General features: G+C 45.5%; 1 protein-coding gene across 2 annotated transcripts in view; it reads right to left on the minus strand.

The window, feature by feature from the left end:
- LOC122571461 (frizzled-2-like) overlaps nt 1-19,988 on the minus strand; it is a 127,913-nt gene that overhangs the window by 86,778 nt on the left and 21,147 nt on the right. The window contains exon 1 of one of the 2 annotated variants that reach the window (XM_043735212.1): nt 5,508-6,121. The exons of the other annotated variant lie outside the window; for it this stretch is intronic. The gene's annotated coding sequence lies outside the window, so the exon portion shown is untranslated. Of the gene's footprint in view, nt 1-5,507; nt 6,122-19,988 lie in introns of those variants that run through there. 2 annotated transcript variants of the gene reach the window in all.

The raw sequence follows: 19,988 nt of genomic DNA on the forward strand, positions 1-19,988 counted from the left end.
TTCAAGATACAAGGTGTTAATTACTTCGGAATGGAAATATACATTCGAAGAAATGGAACGTGAGAGAAACGATAAATTTTAGGTCTCGGTAGATAAGTGGATGAAGAATTCCCGGATTATACACGTGTCATTGTAAATTCGTTACGTCGGATTAAATTTGTCCGAGACTTCAGCCAACGCTTTCAAACGGTCAACTAAAACTAAAATCGTGTCTTATCTGACGTATCAAACGTCACGGAACGAATGAAATAAAACTTCATAGAATCTCCTTTCCTGCTTCAACGTGATCGTTACACGTTAAATTCCGGAATTCCTCGTCCGAGTGTCTCGATAAAACTTAAAACTCGTGTTTACACAAAAAACTTTCACCCGTATCTCCAAATACATCGCGATAGAGGGAAACGTGTTCCAACACCTAAGCCTAGCCGAGCCATATCCAGCTTCCGACGGCATTCCCGATCTATCGAGATCGATCTATGAAGACATTTTGTCTCCTGTATTAGCGGTTACAAACAACTTCTAACTACTCTCACCTATCTCCCGTCGTTCTCTACGTAACCACTATCTACACAAGCTTGTCCAAATATATTATTTCAATTAAAATAATTAAAGAAACACGTTATCACGTCGAATTTGTTGACGGATCAAAATCTGTCTTTCCGTTGCGAATCGGCTGTATTTCCCTCAACTTTCGTCAACGTTCTGTTTCCGAAGCTTGCTCGAACGTGTGCATGACGCGAATTTCAATCGGGAATTTTCCAATGGCTTTTGATTTCCACATTTCCGACCTAGCGGATACCCGAACTCGAGAAGACCGTGTTCCTGAACGTGCTCGCGATATAAATAAGCATATACGTACCGACTGCAGCAAACTGCAATCTTCTACTCGACTGACTGCGAACGATATTCGGTTAACGGAACTTTGCTTTCTTTACGATCGGTGCGACTCGTCTTCCTCGGTCCTGATTTCCCTGGATTCGAGACGAATGATAAAGACGAGGTAAAAGTCGGGAAGAGAAAACGCGCGAGGAAGACAGAGAGAGTCGTAGGTTGTTCGATTCAAGGAAAAAGGATCGCACGTTAGATGGATGGATGGATAAAGGGGTGAACGAGGAACGAAAGAGGCGATGGAAGCAGCCGTTTCCAATATAGGAGCGGGCGCTTACTGGGGGTGAGTGGATGCCAGGCAAGAGTAATATACGTTCGTTCGCAGGCAAGACTGATGTGGCGACTGCGTACAAAAGTACAGACAGCTTTATTTCTCCCTATCCCTTGGTCCGCGTATTTATCATACGTACCGTCGTTTCCATTCGTATAACGATCCATCCATAGATCTTGCAGCTGCTGATCCTCGACCGCGGGACAAGCTGGTAATCAGACGCGAGAACCGACTCGTCTACCGACTAACGTTTGTCTTCGCGTTAACACGCGAGTATTAAACGCGTACGTACGAACCCAAGTTGGTCGCAACATCGAAAGGATACTTTCATGCGGAGCAAAAAACCGGCCCCGATTGAAATAAACGTCGCGACGGATCGGAGACCACGGCAAGAGGAATTAGTTCTCCGTGTGGTGTCCCTTTCTCTCTTTTATTCCGTAGGAGAGGCAGTGCAGAGTGGACGTGTCGCGTGCACGAGGACGGTAATTCAATGGAGTACGCGAGAGACATTCTTGATCGTTTGCCTCGGACGTTGGAGAGGACCGTGAAGAGCAGACATCGATTAGCCTGTGCCACGCAGTCCACTGGAATTTTCAGACGCCTACGCCTGTAGCCTGTCGTTTTCCGCTTCGGCTGTTCCTCTCGACTCTTAATAACAATACCCGGTCTCTTTATACAGGCTAGGAATAAAGGAAAAGGTTGGATGATAGAGGAAGCGGAAGACGAATAGATGAAGATAGACGTGGAGAGGAGAGCGTCAGGGGAAAGGAATCGAGGAGATATTCCGTTGGCAAAGGGGGTTGTGGACGGCTCGAATGGCCGATATTACGGCCTCGGGCGGTAATTCGTATCGAGTTTTCCGTACCGTCCGGCCAACTCGATCGGAAACGCGATCAAGATGACGAAAGTAATTTTCGGACGATCGAGAGACGCGTCTCGTGCCGCGGGCCGATCCCCGATAAGGAGAATCAAACTGTACCGGGTGTCGACCGTGAAATTTATTCCGCTACGTTCCTCTCGGCCCCATTATATCTGTCTCTCCTCTGCTCGCGACCCGCCCTAGGAAACGCGGCGAACAGTTAGCTTTGATCGAAATTGCCAATCTAGGCTCGATATTTGCGTCGTCTTTGTGCCGGACAGAAGTCGGTCGAACGAGTCCTATTCGAATCGAGAGCTAAGAGTTTCCATGGACGCATTCAGGCTCCATGCAAGAGGGATCTTTTCGTTTACCGAGCAGATGGCGAGCGTAGAAATACGAATTTAGCTATCGAGATAGCAAGCAAACTATTTCTCGTCGTATCTATCGGATAAGCGCGTTCTATCGGAGACAGAGGTCGAAACTTGCGACGAGGTGAAGAGGTGAGACTGGTTTGGCGGAATCGACGATTACTCGAATACAACGCGCAGTTACGTAAACTGTCGATACGATCCATAATTTAAGGTGATTTGTAAAGAACGATGCAAATGCCGATATATCGAAATTGTACTAATCGTTTTGCGTACATGATCCGCGATGATGTACTCGATTTGATGGAATCACTGTCTCCATTTTGGACGTGTAGCACGTAGATTCGAATCGAGACTACCGGCATTACGATCCGATCAAAGAAACGCAAGAAAGATCGGCATTACGATCCTAAGGAACCTTAAATAACTATGAATTTTAACAATCGCTTCTCTTCTTCCCTCACTTTCCACTCCATCCTGCTGTACTCTCGTTTTTTATTACGCGGATCCGGCGAATTTTCAACGCGGAGGCTAGTAACCGTGGAGCGACATATTGGGTGATAGCCTGGCCGTGCTAATCAGAGGCATTCCCCGGCCGACAAATGGCAATTTAACGCTGTCGACCGTCTCGGTCGATATTCGAGCGACCCTTTGACCGTCGACGCTAATGCATGGCCGGCCCTTTATTTCCGGCTGTCACCCCGACGGGCCGACGATACGCTCGACGTCGTTCGTTCGGTCCGAAGCGGTCGGACGTGGGTGCCCGCCGACCGACCGACCACGCTTCTCTCTATACGTCGCTGAAAAGGACCACGCCTCCTAGCCAAAGGATTTAATTACGAATTAATTGTGATGCACAGGCGCGTGGGTAATTCCGGCGGCAGGTAATTGCGCCGCTAGATACCTCGTGCCGCTCCTCTCTCTACACCTGTGCCTCCTTTCGCCCTTTGTAAACCGCGCCCTGGCCCCGGTGTCCTTTTATCAAAGCCATCCCCCCAACCCCTATCGAACCATCCCTCCTCTTCGAGTCGATTGCAAGCTGCCTTATTGCTTCGATCGCCGCGACGTTGGCGTCGAATTTCGATCGATGTCTTCTACAGCGGTCTCGGAACAGCGGAATGCGTTCGGTGGTCAGGATCGCACGGGTATAAGGACACGGGAGTCGAGATCGAGTGTACTGGCCGCAAGAAAATGTACACGTTTGACTTTGTGCAGGTTATTGGGTTGTGGTTGATGGTAATACGTATCGAAGGTGGGATACGATTGTTTCAGCGACAGATAGAAGAAAATTTCAATGGCAAAGGGATAAATCCTCGCGTTAATCGTCGGAAGAACGTAAACCCTTAAGCAAAATAACCGAGAAACAATCCTTTTTTAATTATTCCTGCTTCCGCACCAATCTCCCATCTACGATCACCCTTCAACCTTTGAGCGAACATATATTTTGGCAAAGACAATTTTAGTTTCGTCGATAATAGTAACGTATTTTTTTTTTTCTTTGCGGAAAATAGCAGGATCGCGCGAAAGAGCGACGATTCTCTGAATGAAAATATTACGATATCGAAGTAATTAGCAACGCAAATGACTCGTCTTCTCATCCAACGATCTTCCAAGTCGCGTTACTTCCAACGTTCTTCCTATGTGAACATGTGCACGATCCACGTTCTCACCCTCTGTGTCCCTGTAGCATGCAACAGCATGTTTTCACGGAACTGCACGATGCTTACATCGTATCCGCCCTCCGGTCACCGGATCGCGAGCGAACGACGCGCTCGCATATGCGTTTTTCGGGCTTTCAATGGCCCGGTAACGAGTGGATTGCTCGTGTGTGGCTCTTCTTCCGCCACGCCCAAACGATCGCTCGAACACGCTTGGGCTACGCGCATAATTGCGAGATAATGCGCGGGTGGCGCGTACCGTTCCATTGTCGGTTGAACTCTGGGTTGCCAGGTGTCCCCGGGACCGCGCCGCGGGACAATGCTCTCCGACGGATAACAGAATTTAATGAAGCGGGACCGCCACTTAGAGATGTCGTGTTTCCACGACGTGACAGTGTGTCCGATTCAAAGCGCTCGTTACAAGGGGGCGATCCGTAACGGGGGCACGCTCTGCTCTTCCCTCCCTATGGACAAAGAGGGACGTCACCCTCTGTCGACGGACAGAACGCGTATACCCTTCTCGATAAGATGCTTTTTCCGTTCGGACGTGTCGCGTTTACGAAACCAAACGCGAGAAACTGTGCGCGTCGAATCGATGTGCTCGTTCCTCGGATGGACTACCGACATTTCGCTGTCTGTAACCATCTATCGAGGAACCTACTGTTGGGGCAATTTCGGAATTTTGTCGAACCAAGCGTGTAATCGCTATATTTGTTTTTGGTTAAATGAGTCGGATAAAGGAATTTATTGCTTCGAGAACGTTTTGTAGATACGTTGACCGGCAGACTATGAATGTTTATCAGGGTCGAATTGCCGTTTAACGTAGACGAAAATTGTTCTTTTTATTTATCGTTGCTGATAGAAACATATTTTTCTTGTTTTGGATGATTCTGCGAAGAACACGTAATATTCTGCGAGAGACGTTAGAAGACAAAAATGACGTTATCCAAATTGATAGATTTCTGGTTCGGGAGTCCCGAATTCCGTTTATATGGAAGTTCGGAGGTTTACGTTCCATGAATTCTAAGCAGCGTTTTCTATATTCTCTCGATCGAGGAAGGTGGTCTGTCGTAGAAACCGCATAAACTATCGAACGTGCAAATTTATCAAACATATTTTTTGAATGAACCTTTCATTCGTATAACCAGGGGCGACACCTCTAACCGAGTCTGACATCTTCTTATTCGGATACAAGGAACGTACGAATTTCAATCGCTACAGTCTGCTCGTGTCCATATCGAACCGTATCTAAGGTACAACGAAGTTACGCCATAAAGGTTCTTTCATCAAAGGATAATTTCAATCACTGCAATCTGCAAAACAAATCTCAACTTTTCCACGCTGAAAACCAATCATCGTGTTACATCAATCTTCTCCCTAGACATCCCAGAACAAGCTGGCCTACCATTTCGATCGCAGTTTCTTATCTACCTTCCGCGGATTCGTCTTATTGTGCTTCTTACCTGTTAGCCGGTGTCCGATCAGATAGCGCTAAATCGTCTGCCGAGCAGCGTCCCTCCTTACGCGCTGCGTCAACAACGAGAGATTCCGGTCATAGTTGCGATTTACGGGACCAATAAAAGAGATTCACCGGACGGCACGCGGAAACTTCGTCACTATAACGTTCGATCTATCGATCCATCAACCACTTTGATCTGTCGAACTCCCGAAACCAATAATTCAGTCCCGGTCAACTCTACTCTCTTCCATTGAACTTCGTTTCCGTCCGCAACTCGTCTTCCTTTTTTCCTCTACACTTCCACTTCGGAACAACGATCACAGTGGCTGAACAGTTTCCACTAGAAGGTCCATACGAGGTCGTCTGTTTCCTGAAATCTCGCTCGAAAGCGCCAGTCCTTTGTGTCTCGACGCCTTTGTCTCGCACAAACGACAAAAACTAATGGTCCATTTCGAACAAGCCGCCTCTTAACCAACAAACGAAGCGACAAATTTTCACGATATATTCCCTCCCCTTTATTCTCCGATTTCTAATGCACGATTTCTGAGCAACGGTTTCGATAAGATTCGATCTAACGTCGAAGGAATGGATGCGTCGCGTTGGCCGGGTTGCCGGTCTGGAAGGCGCGCGAGAAATGCCCGCTCCGCCCGGCGGCGCTCGCTTTTATCGACGCTCGCGAGGACTGCGCGCGCGAACGCGCGCAAGCGTGCACTTTCTCTCTCTCTCTCTTCATCTTGCTCTCTCTATCTTTAGCTTCTCTCCCGTTACAACCGGCAGAACCCGCGTTCCTCCTCCGCGATACTTTCACGCGCGTTCCCCGGTGTGTGCGTGCCTGCAACGTGTACTCGAGCGCTCGCGCAATCCGGCCACACGGCGATGAAACGCGACCGCCGATAAAGACGCGTCGCATCGCCTGTACGCGACTGCCCCTTTCGCGCGGATGCGTTTCTTTCACCGCCTCGCGCCATCGATCTGCCGCGACTTCCGACCTTTCTCAAGTCGAGAAACCGCTCCATTCCGTACCCTCGTCCTCGTCGTGGATGAAACGGGCCAGCTTTTCGATCGTCTCGCGGATCAAGTTCCACTGAACTTTCCTATTCGATTCGATTATCTCCGGTAAGTACCGTAGGGATTTTTATTCATTTTGATATTTCTTTACGGTGATTTTAGGAGTACTGTATCTGATATCATCCGGTTAAAAGAATTTAATTTAAAAGAACATAATTGAAAGAGAATTAAGTGATTCGATCCAAGATCGAAAGGTGTTAACGATAGACGACGATAGGTGTTTGTGACAATACTAACGATGTGTTTAATATCTAATATAGAACGATCAATAATTTTTGCAACTATTATTTTTTCGAGAGAATCGAACAATCAATGTTTTTTATACGGATAAACATATCTCAAGAATACTCGAAGGAAACCCTGTAACCAAAAAGGATAATCGAAAAGAAATACGTGCCGTTTCTGTCAAAAGTTTGTGATAATAATATTTAGTTGAAATACGGAGGAATGCGAAGAAAGAAAATGGAAATGTTGAGGAATTTTTGGTAAAATTCTGAGCGATCATCTCCTTTGACTATCTTGCAATAATTTTTCGTTTTCTATGATACACGGTTATGGAACGTGAAACTTGCGACAATTAAGGGCCACGAATACTTCTTGAATCTGCATTGCAAATGCGGAACGTGTTTTCTTAGACGTTAATCGCAATGAACGTAACAGTGATGGCTTTTCATCACTAATACATTTCTCCCAATGTTGGAGCGTTTGTCCCGATATCGCCTTCGAGTCGCAGACGAATTTCCTTTTGTCTCTTTGTAGTGTCGCTTCTTTGCAGCATCAAAGTGAATTTCAACGCAAACAGTTAGAATTGTGTACTTGCATCCGACGAGTAGAACGATCAAGGAACGACAGCCTAGTTCATTCGTCTTTCGGCCAAAATTTTCATATACGTCAAATAAATACGAATTTCGATGAATATTCCTTTTCCCCAATTCTCTGTTTTGTCGAAAAATAATGGCGTACGCTATACATTCGTTTAAATTTCCATGGTTCGTATTCGAACGGCGAAACGCGATAAGTTTCGTATTTACATCGACGGATTGGCTAAACAGGACAGGATAATGATTCAACGTCGTTCGTGTGATGAATAAAAGAAAAGAAACGGCTACCAGATTCGCTTGGAACGAAATCGGTATAGCATTCGTAATACAAGCTGCACGGAACGAATCTCGTGTAATTTTAAATAGCAGGATCCGCTTGTACGATCGAGACGAAACGACGAGTCGACCAAATTGCACGAGGTTTTAGCTCTAATTTTTAAATGTTAACCGTGTTTGAATCGATAATTATAACGAATGATTCTTAGAGGACTTTTGCTCTTTCGGTATTTCAGAATTTCATAACAATTCAATTATCTGAGTAGAAAATAATACATATACGTGAAACAGGATAATCAGCTGACTCGTCACTTGTATAATCTGTTTTCAAAAATTTACGCGAATAGATTTATTAACATGCTAACAATTCGTATCTTGCGAGTTGTAAAATTTATTAATGGTATTAATCGATGATGAGAATACCCAACGTTCCGATGGTGAACCTATCAGCGAAATGATGTTACTCGCGTTGAATGTTTTAATAGCAGCAGAATGATACTATGTAAACCGAAAGTTGACGAGCGTTTCGACGGAAATTCGTTGATAACGTTACTCTGCGGTTGCACCGCGATTAGAGATGAAATTTTAGCCGAAATGTTAAACAAAATTTAAGCGTGTCGTTTACCTCCAACGCAATTTAGGCTAATTAAAATAAAATGTCGAGCGTACATCGTGGCTCGTTAGCAAGGGAATACTGAAATTTAAACATGTGTCACGCATGTTACGTGTTCGCGAAGGGATTTGCCAGAGACTTGTAACCGTGTAATGCCCGTGAATAATTGCATATAATGTGCGCGTTGTAAAATTAAAAGGGTAATGTCTTGCGAGGACTCCCCGCGTACTTTATAGCTTCATAAACTTCACCAGTAAGAAAAATGGCAGCGTAAAGCCTGGAAATATGCGCGAACTATGCGTATCTACGAACGAACGTGCTTAGCTGTTCTTCGTGCGAAGAAATTCGTTCTTGAAGATATGAAAACGTATGGAATGGGTCTTGAAAGATTTATAGTTCCGGAGAAATAAGGTTTCCGGTGTTGTTCTTCTATTTGTCAGTAAATTTCATTGCTGCTCCGAATACAAAACAAAATAAACAAATACGTATATCGCTGGAATATTTTTACGGGAAATGGAAACTGACTTGCGAAACGAAAGAGTATTAACTTTTACATTCTGTGAAAATCGAGAATTCTTAATGCTCTCTTAAAATTTCTAAATTACGTTGCACGTACAATTCGATTAAAGCGACTGGGATATGGAACACTTGATTTTTAAAACTCGTCAAGAACAGGCAGTGTTTCCTTTTTAGTGGAGGTAACGTTAAAGTAACGTTTCGAAGGAACGAACGGATATTCATGTCTGCACTTCTTGCTGCTTCTCTGGATAGAACGTTGAATGAAAAATTGAACACTCTGAAAGACTGCCTAAAATTATATTAACTCTTAACTGCATCATCCCTTAATCAGAGACTTCCATAATCCATTAGATTCTAGATAGATAGAATTAAAAGAATTCTATAATTGTATCTCGCTTGTACCTTCCATTTAGCCAAAAAGCACGCCAATTTCTTCAGAATTTGTTAAAAATAAAATTATCTATAGATCCACAAACTCTACCTTACACGAAGCAATCGATTAATTTTTCGCAAGCGATTCTTCGGAGAGTGTCGATTATTCGATTAATGTCGTTTGGAGAGTGGCTCTCGATCGGTCTCTATGACACGCGAGCGCTCTGGTGATTCGATTCGCACGAAAATCTCTTCCACTCGATCCAAGGCCGTTCGATGCAGATTCCTCGCGTTCGACCATCATCGCGAACGCTTCTCTCTTCCAACGAGTTATTAATATCTTAATTACATCCGACTCGTTTTTGCGAGGACGTCTGGTCGATCGGTATTACAAGACAGGACGAGATTTCGCGGGATTAAAGCCCACGACGTCCGGCGACCGATCATCGATACGACCTCGCGTGTTTCTGACGTACAGCGTGTGATTAACATCGTGTATCGTGTAACTGGCCTTCTCAATATTGAGAACACCCAGCTGTTCTCTGGTAATCCGGTAGCTTAAGAGATTCGTTACTAATGAAAGCTATCTGTGCGTCCTGTAAATTTCAGCGAATGCCAAAGTATCTGTTAGGTTTGGCGAGAAAATAATTTCCATTCTTAAGGATATTAAGATGCATGATTTTAGATAGCTCACGCGTCGATATTCTCGATAAAACATCGTAAAATCTGCGCAAAATTCTTGCAACACCTTCGAAAGATCACGATCTTCGATCAAAACTCCTATAAAAATGTTGTTTTCAACGAAATTTCGAGGTTTGCGGAACAATGGAGCGGAATCATAGACATTGAACGCATAATTAAATAAAGTAATGACATCGACTAAACTGACATTACTTTCCCACCAACTTAATAATATTTACGCGTTTGTACAAATATTTAAGCGTTGACGCAGTGAATCATTGTTAACTAAAATATTGAAATTCGCGATGGACATAACATCGATTGTGGACAGAATCTCAACCCCGGGGATTTCATACGACTCGTAGCGTGTGCGACGATGCCAATCCTCGCTCGTACAGCGCGCGTAGGTTTCGCTTACCGTACACTCTTCTAACTATCGCAATATTCTGCATTATGACCAATTAGACCAACTATGTGACATGACTGTTGCAAATATTGATTAACTACGCTGTCAGATATTTTCAAAATCTTTTTAGGAGTATTTTTAAACAGACGCTATAAATCTCATCGATAAGGAGTAGTTGTTACACGCTACATTAAATCTGTACACGTGTGCCATGTTAAACGTGCATTTCCAACTTAAGAATCAAATTCGATAACGTCGATGATTTTGACACTTGGATATCTGATAAACACCCATCAACTACCTGCTTTCTCTAATTCCGGTAGTTTCCGCGAATTCCGCTCGACTGCCGTGGAATGTGCAAACTTATCGACGACCTTCTTTCGCAGAAGCAACGCAAATAGCTCGAAGCAGCGATTTTTAATTCCGAAAACGGGATGCAAGCTCGTCGACATCGAAAATTTCGCTGGCAGTAACGGGATGATAATTCGCAATCGGATGTGTGTGTATGTGTGTGTGTGCGCGTGTGTGTATACGGGGGAATAATCGGGCGTAGCGAACACACGGGGTATCGATCAAATATGTTAAATCGAACACGCGGCCTGCAACGGTGGTTCCGTGGAATCGGAATTAATCGCAGGCATCGCGAGCCTCCCCGATCGGTCGTGTAATCAATTGCATATTCAACGGCACCAGCGGCTGGAAAAAAGCGCGGCAAAACGCGCCTGGGCCAATATCAATTCATCAAGGGTTAAGGGATAATTCGCAGCGGCATTGCGGCGTCACGTGGTCGCCGATTATTGCTCGCGAAATGAATCGTAAATTTTCCCATGTACGAAGAGAGAAGGATAAAAGGCGAGAGAACTATGGTTGGCCAGTACGTGGTTTTAAACTGGCGACGAGAAAAAATACAGGGGCGAACAAGAAAAATGACACGTGCGTAAACAAGCTCGATGCAAATTGGCGAACTCGCTGAACGCGGATAAACGTTTTAATCGCGGCCAAGTACGCGGCACCTTTTCCTTTTCCTTTTTCTTCGCCGGATTATCTCACAAACGACTCTTCGCGGCCTCTTAATCGAGCAATCGCAAACATTTGTGTCGGGGGGGATACGTTTGTTCGCGTACATTGCGGCCTGCGTCGTCGTCGGCAGTCTCTTAGGCTGCGCCATCGTTTCATTCGCGCCGACAGGTCATACGCTACTGTAATTAAGCACGTGATAATTCGCCGGATAAGGGGACATTGTGTGGTACGTATAGTTTTTGAGTTTACGAGGGAGGTGATACATGGAGCTGATGGTTAATCTCCGTTGGGTCGAGCCATTTGGATTTCCGCGGGTTCTGTTAGTTTGAATAATTTAGTACTTTGCTGTTATTTCGTTTATCGCGCGTGCGGCTATTTTTATATTAATTAAAACTGTCGCCACTCGTATATTTAATGCAATTAGAGATATTGCGCAGTTTACTCGGCGAATAATACGTAAATCCAGAAAGCTGCCTTTCCTCTTAATCCGTCAAAGAAGAACAATCAGTTCGCAGGTAGAAGACCTACGATTCCATTCGGTTGACCCAACTCTGCAGATGCGTGATGACATTCACCATAGATTTTCCTCTCTCCTAATCTACGAAAGACGAAGAAAATCTACGATTCCATGGAGTTAGCGGTGCTCTCAGCCCATAAAGATACAAGGAAACCACCCAATCCGAGGAGCATTAACGAATCGAGCCAATTTTTCAGCGGGCGCGCGTAATATTTCGACGCGGCACGCCCGACTTCCATTTAACGCGATAAGCAGCCGCGCTCGTGGTGGCATTCCTTTCAACGTCGGCAGACGTCGACCTACCAACAACGCCGAGAGAGAGGAGAACCCCCTTGGAACTCGGGCCCCGTATCTGTTTAGAGACGCGAGAGCGTCTACTATATTACCGCGACTAATGGTAATGACGCTCGTAATTCTCGGCGATAGTGGCAGGGGCATGGGTCGAAGGGAAACGTGTCCGAGGCCCGATACCAAATGAGTTATACCGTCGAACCGGCTACTTAGCCGCACGATGCATGAGGTATCTCTCTGTGCGCGGAGCAAACTCGTGCGGAATCACGCGAGAAAAGTATCCAGAGGAAACAGACGAGGATAAAGGACCCGATTCGTTTAAATGCTAAGCCGCGACACGTTCGTGATAGGTATTTTATGGAAATCATGAAGCAGGCAATTACAAGTTTCCGCAATTAACCTAAATATTCCTGAATTTTTCCTTTCGCGTTGTATTAAATGCCATTTGTCCTTTATTTAGAACAGAATGTATAAAATTATTTTACCGTTCATCACACGTACTTGTTAGAAGAGAAGATCAAATGTTATATAGACGGGCCAAGACGCCCGTGAAAAAATGCGAACAGTTTGTATCACCTGTTATTGTTCGTTCGAATAAACAAAAGAAATTTTCCTCTCCTCGAGCTCGTTGACGATTGATCTATCCGATGATGAACAAACGTAATATTCGTCGGCGATTATTAATGTATTGATTTCAAAGGTATAAGAATAGCGCGTACGTTAATGCCGTTTGCCACACCTATCGACGTCGATACGATACCACTAATGCATCAGCAATCGACGTACACGTTCCATAAAAGCGAGTATGTGGAAATTTAGCGAGTATGTCGAGGGAGCGGCTATCAGCGTATGAGGATTCGATCGTGGATATTTATGCGTTCGTGGAAAATTTTAATTGCAAAATCCTACATGACATGGAAGAATATACAAAATATTCGATATATCCGTTACAATATTTCTAGGTTGAAACAAATCTTTCTTTAATTGCATTCGTACAAACCTGAACATGCATAAATATCAACGGTTTAATTATTGCTGGCTGAAAATAAAAGTGCTGGAAAACGAAGAGCGTATCGAACATGGAGAATCCACGATTAAAAAGAAACGATATCGCGTTACAAAGATGGATATTTACGAACGAACGAACGAATTAATTTTTCATTATCTGCCACGTGGAAGTTAAAAATGCAATTTATTACGAATAATCATCTCGTTGCCACCGTTAAGTGGCATGCGATCATCGTCTCGGCAAAACATTCGTACCGCGAATCTCGCTGCTATCGAGTCGATGCACAGAAGTGTCGGTACTCCGTCGTTACGGATAAGTGGATGCATTTATATTTAGACTCCGTAGAATAGTACGAAGATTTGTTACTCGCTTATAAAAAAAAAAAAAAAAAGAAATTTTATTTATAGCTTCTTATCGTAACGTAATAGAACATAGTTGTCCATTTTTATTTACATCAAGCTTTCTTTCGTCCGCCAATTTAACTTTAGAGCCACAGCGCGTTAGAGGGCTAAATGGCCAGCAGCCATAAAGAGTAAAAAGAAAAGAAAGATATATCTGTAAGGGGTGACGAAGGGACCCTAACGCTTATTTATGCTCCTCGGGCATTCTCGTTTAGCGATACGATTAAATGCCTGTAAATGCTTCTTCGGCCGTCAGTTTGGTTCTCTCGCGTGCGGTATCGCGAGCGTTTCGGCTTGGTCGCGTGAGCGAGCGTACAATGGGAAGTCGTTGCAACGCGGCTAGACTATGGAAGACGAGGAAACGAGATAAGCCATACTCGCGCGCGATGCGTCCTGATGAATAGCTGGTGAATCGGCATTGAAGTCGTACGTGACCATTGTGTACTGGAACAGTGGCCGCGTAGTTTGCATTGACTTGGTTCTCGCGCGACGGACACCCATTGTCATAAAAATCCGCACGCGAAATTAATAAGCTCTGGGGAGGGTATGGTTGCATTGAAAGCTTGTTACTGCCTGGGTGAAATAGTGGCTGGCGATTATCCGTGGAATCGAAATAGTCTTATGAATAATGCATCGATGTATCTTGTATGGCTGGTACACTTTGTATTACGGTAGATTCGCCAACATTAATATTGGTTGCTACTTCATTGGAGAACCGGTCAATTTTTAGAAGTTGCATTTTTTTCTTCCTTGCATCCTGTTTCATATTTATCGGCCAAAGATCTATTGCATCGATGGATCAAATTGAGCCTGGTACGACTGCGGTGGCGTTTGAAAGAGACGAAGAATCTTTAATCTTAAATCTTTAATCAGAAAGTAAAAATTACACCGACGCGTCTGCCATAATCGATAAGCACTGTTTCGCTACGACGATGACAAGTTCTTCTACACTGTACACGCATGAATAAGGAACAGTTGCAGAAATATAGAAATCGATACGGTCTCGTCATGGCATCGATGGACCTTAAAGGTTTCGAGGGGTCGGATTAATTATTACGAGACCCACCTAGCCTAGCGGCCTCTTACTTTGTACCTGTACTGCGGTACACAGGTCAAACGGTGAAGAGAACTCGTAAAAATCAGCAGGTCTTCTTCCACCGGGAAGCTTTTTCTCGCGGGGCCACACGTAGCGTATCAACGGCGGTACACGCGCGTGAACGGCCCTTCTGGCTAGATGCATCATGTGGAGCATCTTGTTCTTCATCTCGGTGACGGTCCTCGTCCACCCTCCAACCCCTTTTTCCTCTTTCTTTAGCGCTCCCGCGGCACGAGAGGCTCGCCCTTCCCATCCGTATGCAACCGGCAACTTTATGCCCTCTCCTTCGCGTTTTCTCTCCCACCTCTCTGTTCACCCCTCTCCTTTCTCTGTCTCACTCGACTCTTTCTTTTTTACTTTTTTTGTCGAAGCTCGAAGAAGAAAAAAAGGAAGACCAAGGAGAGTACACCGCCGAGGTAATCAAAGGGGTAGGTGTATATTCGTGGGTACTTTACCCCCTCCTCGAAACGCTCTGGTGCTCTCGAGGTACACGAGGAACACGCGGGAGCGTTGCCGAACAATCGTTTCGGGAGCTTTGAAGTTTCCTCGGCTACACGCCCCCGTCGATCCCCCTTAGCCTCGTCGTTCCATCAGCCACGTACCCACTCGCTTCGTAGGGGACCAAACGCGCGCGTATGACGTCGGGCATGGATGTGACACGGTGTGCACCGAGCCAGCCCGCGGGGAGGGAAATAGGTCCCGACTCTCCACCCACGTAGTAGCACAGCGGCAAGTATACAACGATAATGTCGTCGAACTGGTGGTACGTACATTCTGTTTTACAAAGAGGGACCCCGGCCCATCGGTGGGAGGAGGGTCGGTTACGGTACGCGACGATGGTGTTGTGCCGATGGTGATGGCGATATATACGATGGCGGTACAAGTCAGCCACGGGATATACGCACGATGGGTGGCACGGGTGCTTAAGGGGCTAATTACCGCTATTTTTCCCTCGGAGATTCGCACGATGGTCATCGTGTACGTTGGATGGTACCTGCTTTGATTTATCCCTCCGCGGTATCTTTACGAGAGAGAAAGAGAGAGAGAGAGAGAGAGAGAGAGAGAGACGGTGCGCGGTTGGGCTTTGTGACAACGCGTCACGATAGGTGTACTCCGCTCCGGCTCGCTGTGTTCCATGTCCCCGGGGCTAATCAACCAAAAAGAAGCTCTTCTTCCTCTTTTTGTCTTTGTCGCTCTATCGGCGTGCCTGGCCTTGCGTTTTCGTTCGTCGTCCCTTGTCATTCTCTCGCGTCTCCGTCTTCATCTTCTCCATCTTCGCTTTTTTTCATCACCCTCTCTCTCCCTCTCTTTCCCTCTCTGTCTGTTTGTCTGTCTGTCTCTTTCTCTCTGTTCTGTATGGAGAAGAAGCTTTCAGAAGGGGCGGAGGTGTGCTCCTTCTACCCGTAGCCGCGTTTCTTTCGCGGCCGCGCCGCGAGAAGCCTTTGCTTCCGATGCCGCGTATGCAGAAAACATCGCGGAAGTGGCCACTCATTGTCCCGGAGTGGCAGTCGAGTACAGCTTTGCCGACGACGGGGTAATTAGTTCGTATTATACTTTGTGACATCGCCGGGGTCGGCCAATGAAGCCGAAGAGGATCCTCCCTTCCGCTCGTGCACTCTCTTCGTCTACGCCTCGTTGCCTCGCTTCCTCCTGGCATGCTCCTCTTCGAATCCAATTACGATTTCGGTCCCCTTGCTTTCTCTCTCTCTCCTTCTCTCTCTTCTATTCCTGCATCGGACGCGGTGGACGTTCCGCGTGCCTACGATGAAACTCTCTAATTTCTCCATCTTCCTCGTGCTTGCTTTATTCTCTCTTTCGTTCCTCGATGGTTCTCTTTATGCACGCGTCGCTTCCTCTCCTTTCGAACCGTTCCACAGCGCGATAGAGAGCGACTCGAGTGGCCAGAAGGACCAGCCGGTGCGCGAGGCTGACCGAAGCCTCTTTGTCGACGAAAGATCGTCGAGTATGCCGCTACATCGCGAGTGTGCAACACCCTGGAGCACCAGCGAATCGCAAACATTCTCGATGAGGCTTCACAGCCACGGCTATATCTTTTCGTGGCCACGTACGAGTCAACGAGCATGTTGCGCGTGATAAAATTTGCGAATGATATCGGACCATTATTAGGAACGTCGAAAAATCGGCCTGCCTTTTTATAGTGGAGAGTCTCGTGGCGTGTGAAACTCTTTGAAATTGTCGCACTTGAGATTTGTTGGAGTTCGAGTTAGTTTTTTAGATGCATCGAATACAGAGAGGTGGATTTCGTGGAGGTTTTTCGATGAGTAGACGTGTTCTAGGAAAAATACGATTGATAGTTTGTGATATTCGATAATTGGGTGTTGAAAATGATATTCGTTCTAGAATGTTATCAACGAGTGGCAATGGTAGTTTATATACCTGAGCGAAATGGGAGCTATGCTTATCGTTTGGTGATAACACGAGGAAGGAAACGGTAAGAATCTGCTGAGTTAGAAGAGATAGTAGTTTCTAAGTAACGTAATTAATTGAAAATTCCCCATAGATTGACGCGAAAGTTTAGGGGCGTACGACGAACGTCCTGACACAGTCCTGAACGTCCTGAGTGCGCTGACACAGGTACGAACGTTTCGTGAATATTTGCAATGAGTCTACGATATAGAAATAACGTTACTTTTATCGTGTAGTAGAAATTCGATCGTTATCGATAATTATAATAAACCTAATTTTCCGCCATCAACCTTGGTAACTTGGCCAAAACGACTCATGTGTAACTGCTTCTTGTTAAAAGTAGCCCTTCGTTACCGTGGGATCGGGTCGACCACGAGGCGCGTAGGTCTCAAAGATATCGCGTCTACGATAATGTAACATAAATTTCCACGAGAAGAAGCACGAATCGTTGCGATTCGAAAATTTCCCGAGGGCCACGCTTCTGTTCTTCCTTCGTTCGCCCTGCTCGCCTCTCCCATCAGAGATCGAATCGCCGACCTGGTAGAGCTGCGACGAAACAAGCATTGGAGACGGAAACGCGACCGGAAAAAACTTCGAGCGAAGGATCGAAGCGAATCGGGACCGAAGACGTTCGCTTCGTCGTGTGTAAGAAACTGACGGAACCGAGAAAAAAGCGTATTCTCCTTGTGTTCCCCCTTGTCCGCCGCCTGTCACCGACGTCGCCCCTTTTTTGCGTTTCTTTTTCGACGAATCTCACGAGCCACCCCCGTCTCAAAGCGACGTCTCTTTGGACGTTCGTGAGAAGAACCGTGCGAAGAAATTTCCAAGCGATTCGTGAGCTCGCGAAATGGTTCATCGAACGATTATTCGATACAGACGAGCGATCTTCCTCGTGCGTTAACCGGCAAAAAGTTCTCATTAGCTTATGCTTCAGGAATATAATACGCAAGCCAATCGTAAAGAAATTACTATGTCTTGAACCTCGGGACGATTATTGCCGACCTACTTTTTCTCTTTGAACTTCCTGTTTAATGGAATTATCTATGATCCGCAGCTTCTGGAATCGATCGACTTTCGTACATTTCGTACTGTCATCTATGAGATCGTTTAGATTAAGAAACGCGTGAAACTCTCGCGAGACAAAGATCTTGAAATTGTCGTCAACGCGGGAAGGATCGATGCTGGCGACCATCGAGTTGGTTTGCAACGAAAGAATAGAAGAGTTCGTTGAAATATTGGACGATCGTTTGGTTAACGTTTGCAGATTAACTGCGATGGAGATACGAGCGATTCGTTTCATTTATGGACGCCAATTGTGTACAGACAGCGATGCGTTACGATGTGCGGTTTGATTTGCAACATTTGTCTTCAGAACGTTGCTGTACGTGTTTGACAACGTCGCGGGGAAATTGAATTCCCATTGCTGCGAGATACGGACACGCGAAATATCATTTGTCGATGGAAACAGAAATTTAAGGACGATTTATGAATCTTCGTTAATTAAACGTTACTCGTCCGTCGAGCTTGGCTAAGAAATATCGTTTAAACGACAAAAAGATATAAAAGCTAATGCCGATTTTCGTTCTGTGGCTTAAACCATATTTTCTGTTTAAACTTACGAGAGATAAATGATCTACGATTGGAACTTTTTTACGTCTGAAAGGCGCGGAAAGTTTAAACGGAAAGCTTAAACTTTTTAAAACTCCAAACTTTCCATTAAACGTAAGAAACAGGCAACCGTCGCATCGCAATGGAACGATAAATCATTCTATAATTTAATTTCCACCACAGGCTCCCAGTGTAGTCAGAATGATCAATTCATGATCTTCCATAGAAATTTTATAGATTCGTAGCGAACCGTTTTTTAGGAACTTAGTACAGATGTGAAAAGCTTGCATCCTTCTTTTAATTCGTTTATCAACTTCCGCTACGATCATCGGTAACGCTAGTTTCAATTGTTCTTCAGAATTATAGATAACACCACGAGAAAACCGAGCATTTCTCGATGCGGCCACATCTATTCCGCTTACCACCAATACGCAAGCGTAACTTCCAGCTTGCGTCGCCTGTGCAATAGCGGACGAACGGTGAAAATTGCTGAAGCAGCATCTGAAGCATCGGTCTGTGACTCGCTCAGTCGTTGGCGAATGAGCTGGCGAACCTACGCAGCAGAAACTAACCAACATTTTCATCAGTCTACTCTCGAAACAATCGTATGTACATATACCTCGAGTGGCACGATACATTCTTAACATGTACGTAATCTAAAACTCTGATTATCATTCAGAGGCGTGCGTCGACGTTCATTAAACAGACTCTGTTCAACAAGCTCGCTGACAAGCCATCAGGGCGAAAAAAAGGAAAACGACATGCAGCAGCGAGAGCGAAAAAATAATGCGTTTCGTGTTTGGTTATTCAAATTGATTCCGAGGCATCGATCTCGCGGAACGAACGCTCTATTTTCCACTTTTTCTCTATGGCACGGGCCCGACCAACGGACATCGACGTTTCTGAATAAATCATTCTCGCGATCGAGTATTCGTTTGCGACCGCCTGATTTCCCGACCCGCCGAAACAGCCAAACGAATCTCTGCGATCCGGACGTGATCCTGTTGAAAAAGTCGCCCCGGTTAAAGGGTAAATTCAAAGCCACTCCCGATCCCCGCATCACCTCGCTCCTCTGGCCGTGTCCCGTTTTATTCTAGAATTAATGAAACACGGTAGTGTACGCCTGTGGTGGTGGTGGTTCTTGAAAACCAGCCTTTCGCAACTCTCCGCAATTTCAAACCGCGTTTTTCAACCAGACGGCTCAAAAGCAACCATTGCCGTAGAAACAGTTTCGGTGTCTTTATCACGGGTCGGATTATTTATCACTGGCGTGCATCCGCGGACGAATCGCGTGACGGATTTATTCGCTGCCATTGTTAATTGCTCGTCAATGTCCCACGGGATGAATGTGGAACACACG

Source organism: Bombus pyrosoma, linkage group LG10 (assembly GCF_014825855.1).
Source record: "Bombus pyrosoma isolate SC7728 linkage group LG10, ASM1482585v1, whole genome shotgun sequence".
Lineage (NCBI taxonomy): Eukaryota > Metazoa > Arthropoda > Insecta > Hymenoptera > Apidae > Bombus > Bombus pyrosoma.